Here is a 7,126-nt window from a genome sequence, read left to right as displayed (position 1 = left end):
CATGATGGCTTGCTTATATTACTGTCAACATTTACTGAAAATATATTCATGCTCATAACATGTTGTTCTTAAGATTGACTACATCAAGAGCCCTTTTTTATTTGACTCCAACTTTTTTTTAGGGTTATTTGACTCCAACTTGATATGATGTTGTAGGCCGCCTAGTGTCCCTACCCTTCCTAATCCCAGAACCTTTCAAAGAAAAGTGGCATGGCAGTTGCAGGTGGTTCCTGGCTCGATCAGACGATGATGAATGATTGATGATCGTTCGCACGTACCGGACGTGTTGTTTCACGGAATACAATCACAGTCACTGCAAGGTCTTTGAGCAGGATCCCAGCTTCTCTGGGCCTTCAGGAATTTTTGACTGGAGGTTGGTAAGTAGCCTTGGTACATGCTCTCTGTTTGTCGGACTGAATTATCTGATTAACCAGGAGATAACCGACGGCAAGGATCATGATGGCAGCGCGGTTTCGTTCATCAGGCAAAACTGTGTGTACAGCGTGCCATGCGTCTCTGCATGCACCATACCCTGATATGTGCCGCCACGCTCTGCAGCCCAAAGTAGGAGAGAGGGTCGCAAGTATCAGACTTCGACCTGCTGGCTGGAGTTTCCCCCGTCAGGCACCCATCTGGTTCAAGCCGTCAGCCAATCTGCACAGCTTAATAAATAGTAACGTCTAACTGAGCCAGTTAGTTAGATGCGTACACTTGGTGTAGTAGGATCTTTATTTAGTTTGATGCATACACTTGTTCTTTTTTGGTAGCCCTTTTGTAATGATGGCTGATGTTTGGTTTGGAAGAGAGAGCTGCATCTTCACTCTTCTGGCCTGCTTACTGCTTCTGTTGCACCCCCAGCCCTGGTTGCTGTTGCTACTGTTTTCAATGTACAATCAGTAGTATATTTCGTCTGTTGGTTGAATAAATGTGTTGTTAGAACGACAAACACAATGTTTTGGAAGTCGTTACACTGTTCGATCCTTTAGTGCCCGTACCGTACGTAGCGCATACTATTTTTCGTACGGAACACATTTTCCACTTGTTGATAACATGCAGCCCACTGATGAAGGCCCAATAGAGAAGCCCATAATTAACTGGAAGGGAGGCTCTCACATGAATCCGGCCCAGGTACATGCTCATGGTCCCCTAAACATAAATAAATAGATAAATAGATAAATAAATAAAGCTAAATGCTCATGCACCAGTTCTTTAAATTCACGATTTAACAGGAGGATATTATTTCCTATGATAGTGTCGTTACATTCAGTCGATATTATTCTTCGGCAAAGATAGCGACCAGTCTTCTTTCTCCCAGCATTTTCTTCCTGCAACCAGCAGACCCATGCAAATCGTAGTCAATGTCGTAAATAGATCCAGTCCATTTTTATTTTTCAATAAGAATGTCCAACCCAGCCCAGCACATTGGCAACAACACTTTATCCTCTGACTTGGTGCGCTCGCTGCGGCGCCGCCGTCCGGCCCCGTCAACATAGTTTTTTTTCGAAACGGTCCCTGTCAACATAGTGAATCGGGAGAGGATTGTAGTTGTGAGTATGACAGTACGGACCCACCAGGTCCACTCCCGAACACAGGAAAGCGCCTCTTTTACTACTCAGATGAACCCCTCGTTTTTACTCTAATCCACCCTGCTGATATCTGGGACCCACATCATTTTCAATGTATAGTCAATTAACGACAGAATTGCACAACTTTTTTTAGTAGTAATTCGGAGGAGCAGGCTATAAATTGGGTTGTGCGGTCTCTGTGGCCCGTCTAACAACATGACCAGCCCAACAGTTTTTTCTTTGGGAAAATAGGTAGCCCAGTATTTCTTTTGGAAGAATACCCAAGCTAGGCCTATTTGTTTTCTCCGACTTACTGGGCTGCAAATCTTTCAAGACGAGGAGGGATGCATTCCGGCCTGGCCAAAGAGTATGGTCAGTGTCCACTACTACAAAAACAGCTATAGCCAATATGGACACTAATGGCGCACTATACATGTGGTGCACCATGTGTAGGTGCGCCATTAGTAACCAAAACAACAATGGCGCACCAGGTGAAAAGTGCGCCATTACTAAGTTTGACCAAGGTTTGACCCAGTCATACACATAGTAATGGCGCACTTTGTATAGGTGCGCCATTACTAAGTTGGCATAGTAATGGCACACCTTTACAAAGTGCGCCATAACTATGTGTATGACTGGGTCAAACCTTGGTCAAACTTAGTAATGGCGCAGTTTGCATAGGTGCGCCATTACTATGTCAAACTTAGTAATGGCGCACCTATACAAAGTGCGCCATTACTAACTTTGACCAAGGTTTGACCAAGTCATACAGATAGTAATGGCGCACTTTGTGAAGGTCGCCATTACTAAATGCACCCCCCCCCCCCCCGTGGACCACCTTTTCAGTTTTAAAAAAATAAAAGAAAATGATGGAAATGTCAAAAAAATAAAAGAAAATAAGTTTCCCATGTGATATGTGGTCTAGTTGTTGGGAAAATTTACAAATATGAATTTCGACTTTATTTGCAAAATCTCTTTGGAATTTAGTAAAATGGGCATAACTTTTGCATACGAACTCGGATTAAAAAGTTTTTTATATGAAAAATCATCTACTCGAAAAGTTACATCCGAATTCAACATACATCTAGAGGGGAACCCCGTTGAAGATTTTTAGAATCCCCAAAAACCTAACCGAATAAAAGATACGGTGCTTTTAAGATCTAGAGGGGGGGAATGGAAAAATTTCAAACTTAGTAATGGTGCACCATTTGCTAGGTGTGCCACTAATAACAGACAAAAATTGGTTTTGATTTTTTTGGAAAAAATGTTCAAAATATGATAGGTAATATGACCGGGAAGTTTGAAATATTTTTTCAAAATTTCATCACACTCATGAACATGAACAAAGTCCTAGACATCAACAAGGTTTAATAGGATTGATATGATAGATATATCAACAAGTGCTTGTTAAGTGAGCTGGTGCTGGGGTTGGATAGAACTGAGAAGTTAAGCATGTTGGGGCTGGAGTAGTGTGAGGATGGGTGAACTTTCGGGAAGTTTGACCACGGAGTGCGATTTGACTTGAGATTAAGCATATTGACTCGAGATTAAGTCATAGTGACCCGAGATTAAGAAGAAAAAAATTCTAAAAATTCTAAAAAAAAAATTTGAATTTTTTTTGAAAAAAATTGTTTTTGAAAAAAATTTCACCACATAGAAGTGCGCCATTACTAAGTCATTAATAGCCAAAATAGGTGTGCCATTACTAACAGTTACTAATGGCGTTCTAGTAATGGCGCACCTATAGTGCGCCATTAATAGCCAAAATAGGTGCGCCATTAATAGCATATTTTCTAGTAGTGGTCTGCTAAAAGTAATATCAAAAGGGGTTGAAAATTCCAAAAAAATTATAGCAAATGGGATATTGGTTTCTTTTTTATTTTTGTTCTTCACTGATATTTTATACGTATTTCATTGCATTTAACATGACATAGTACTAATTTATTTTTAAATTTGTTTTAGTATGGCAACTAATTTTTGGATTAAGAATATTTTGTTCCCCAGCAAAAATTTGCGAATTTTCAAAATTTCCCACATATTTAGTTAATTTTTTAACCATGGTACTGACCAGAAAATGGGCAGCAATTCTAAAAATGGAAAACGGGCTGCAATAAATTCCATATGAATTAGAAAATGAGTAAATTTTTTAAAAATACTAGCAAATGGGCTGTACACGCCACAGATTTCGAGGCTGACTTCTTTACGCAAGGCTTTGTCAGTCAACACACGATTCTAGCAGCAGTGACTGTTGGATGTCCATCCAACGGCTGACGTGCTTCTTCAATCTCTAATCTTCCTGCTCCAGCCGCCTAAACTAGCGCCGGCGGGACTGCCTGCTCCCTCCTCTTGTGCCCCGCTGTGATGCCGCACAGGCTTCCCCGACCCACCCTACTCCCTCCGCTGGCCTGGCCGCACGCAATCAACTGCCTCCTTATTACGCGAAAAAAAATGATTCCTCCCACTGACATCTCGGCCGCACTAGTTGGGAGGCTGACCTGTGGGCCTACTAAGTTGACGCGTACGCAGGGCTGGTCAACTTAGTCAACAAACGATTCTAGTAGCAGTAACCATTGGGTTTGAATCGAACGGTCCTGCTGCTTCTTCACTCGCTGCTCTTTTTGCACCAGCCGCCCAAACCAGCACCGGCGAGACCGCTTGCTCCTGCCTCCAGTGGCCGGCTGTGCTGCCGCTGAGGCCTCATCGCCCCTACTACTCCCACCGCTAGCCAGGCCCTGCGGCGACGGCAGCTTCACACCGCAGTCGAACCAGTGAACCCTCGTACTCCTCTCCGCGTGGGCATCCACTGCCGCGTCTTCCCCGGCTCCGCGTCGTCCCTTTCCTAGGCCTTGCCGTCGTCCACCGCCTTGGTGCTCTCGGCGCGGCGTGGTCAATGTGGTCAACGACCGACTTCCATCGGAAGAGTACTGTACGTGGAGAGGCTGACAGCTGGGTCCATGGCCACAACCCAGTTTTTTTGTGATTTGCCAAGCAAGTTGCTTTGTCAGGCCTGTTGGGCTGCAAATCTATCAAGACGAGGAGAGCTTTCATTCGGCTGACCGAGAAAATGGCGTATCAGTAATGAGAAATGGGCTGTACATTTTTAAAACACATCAAACCGGCAATTAGTTTCAAATTTCTTTTTTTCATTTCAAGATTTTAAATTGCATTCATTTTTATGCGTGGACAATTTGTTGGATTTTATATTCATATATATTTATTTTTAAAATCAGTTTGAATGTGACTCGAAATTTCGGGATTAAAAACAGTTCGGACCGCACCGAAATATGCAAAATTTCGTATTTTTAACCGTGGTCACAATATGGGTTGTAATGCTAACAAAAAGAATATGGCTGCAAAAAAATCTTCAGAATTAGCAAATGGGCTATAAATTATTAGAAATAATGGCAGATGGGTTGTATGATGTTTTCCACAGATTTGAGACTTTCCTAAAAAAGGTTGACGCACAAGCAGTGACTGTTGGATGTCCATCCAACGGCCGTCGTGCTTCTTCAATCTCTGCTCTTCCTGCTCCAACCGCTCAAACAAGCGCTGGCGGGACTGCCAGCTCTCTCCTCCCCGCGGCTAGCTGTGATGCCGCGCAGGCCTCACCGCCCCACCATACTCCCATCGCTGGCCTAGCCATCCCTCTACTCACCCACACCTGCTGTTATTCTCTGGCGACGGCAGACGAACCAGTAAACCCTCATACAGTCGTACTCCCCTCCGCGTGGGAAACAACTGCCGAGTCTTCCCTGGCTCCGTGTCGCTCCCTTCCTAGGCCTCGCGGTCGTCCACCGCCCTGGTGCTCTCGGTGCGGCCTGGTCAATGTGGTCAACGACCGACATGCATCTGAAGTGGACTGTATGTGGAGAGGCTGACAGTTGGGTCTACGGCCGCACGCAAGGAAATGCCTCCTTATTACGCGCAAAATAATGATTCGTCCACCTGACATCTAGGACCCACCGAACGGGCCTCTGTATTTCATGAAAAAAACGTTACTGCCGCTGACACCTCGGACCCACCAGCTATATCTTCGCACGCAAGGAAGTGCCTCCTTATTACGCACAAAAAAATGAATACTTCCCCTGCTAGTTGGGACCCAGTATAGTGGGAGGCTGACATGTGGGCCTACTAAGTTGACGGGGACGGAGGGCTTTGTCAACTTAGTCAATATGCACGATTATAGCTCCAGTGACCGTACGATGTCCATCCAACAGCCGTAGTGCTTCTTCAACCTCTGGTCTTCTTGCTCCAGCCGCCCAAACCAGCGCCGGTCGTACCTCGTGCTCCTGCCTCCCGTGGCCGGCTGCGATGCCGCGGAGGCCTCACCGCCCCTACTACTCCTACTGCTGGCCAGGCCATCCCTCTACTCACCCACACCCCCAGCTACATCTTCGCACGCAAGGAGTGCCTGACAGTCGGGACCCACCTGGTCGAAGCTTACGTAGCGTTGTCATTCTGGTCGCGAACGTGTACGTACATACTGGTCGATGTAGAGGCGCGCACGTGTCGTAGTAGAGGCGCGCATGTAGCATGTACACGTACGTACAACGGCCAGTGTGCAAGAAAGAAAATACGGCCACGTACATACATACGGTCAGGGTCTCGAACGCCTACTCGCGCATACGTACGGCCAGGGCTCGTGTACATGGCTGGGTCGGAACGGAGAAATAGTGTCGCCATCGTGTTCATGGGGAGCCAACCGGCTGGGTCGGAACGGAATGTGTCGTCGTGTTCATCGGGAGGGCTTGGACGGAACAGCCGATGGAAATGAGGCCTCGCGTACCGCAGAACGGAGGAAGCGGCCTTGTGTTCGACCGGCCATGTTCGAAACAGGATCCTGTTCATCGGGAGGGGTCTGGCGTACCGCAAAACGGAGGAAACGGACCTCCTACGGTCGAAACGGGGGTCCTGTTGATCGGGAGGGGTGTGGCGTACTGCAAAACGGAGGAAACGGACTTGTGTTGGAGCGCTACGGTCGAAACGGGGGTCCTGTTCATCGGGAGGGGTGTGGCGAACCGCAAAACGGGACTCCACGGGATACTGTTCATCTCCACCGTCGACCCTCTCCAGCCTCCACGGGCTACTGTTCATCCACCGTCGACCTCCTCCAGCCTCCACCTGCGACTGTTCATCCACGGGCTCCTGTTCATCCAGCCTCCACCCCGCGCTACTCCACCGGCTACTGTTCAACCAGCCCTCTCCATGGGCTCCTGTTCAACCACCCATCCACAGGCTACTGTTCATCCAGCCCTCCACGGGGTGGTCCTGTTCATCCTGCCCTCCACGGGTCCTGTTCATCCAGCCCCAACCGGCTCGATCGATCGGGGTCCTGTTCATCCAGAGGCAACACCACGGGGTCCTGTTCATCCACCCCCACCGGGAACTGTTCATCCAAACCCCACCAGAACCGCTCACTGTTCATCCAGAGGCAGCATCGATCGGCTACAGTTAGCAGCAGTAGCGAAGGAATCGCTCGATCGGGTTCAGTTAACAGCCATCGATCGATCGCTCGGGTTTAGTAACGCGTAGCCTGCAGTGCAATCGCTCGGGTTCAGTTA

This window comes from Triticum aestivum, chromosome 2D, assembly GCF_018294505.1.
Source record: "Triticum aestivum cultivar Chinese Spring chromosome 2D, IWGSC CS RefSeq v2.1, whole genome shotgun sequence".
NCBI classification, from domain to species: Eukaryota; Viridiplantae; Streptophyta; class Magnoliopsida; order Poales; family Poaceae; genus Triticum; species Triticum aestivum.
This window is presented reverse-complemented; position numbering follows the sequence as displayed.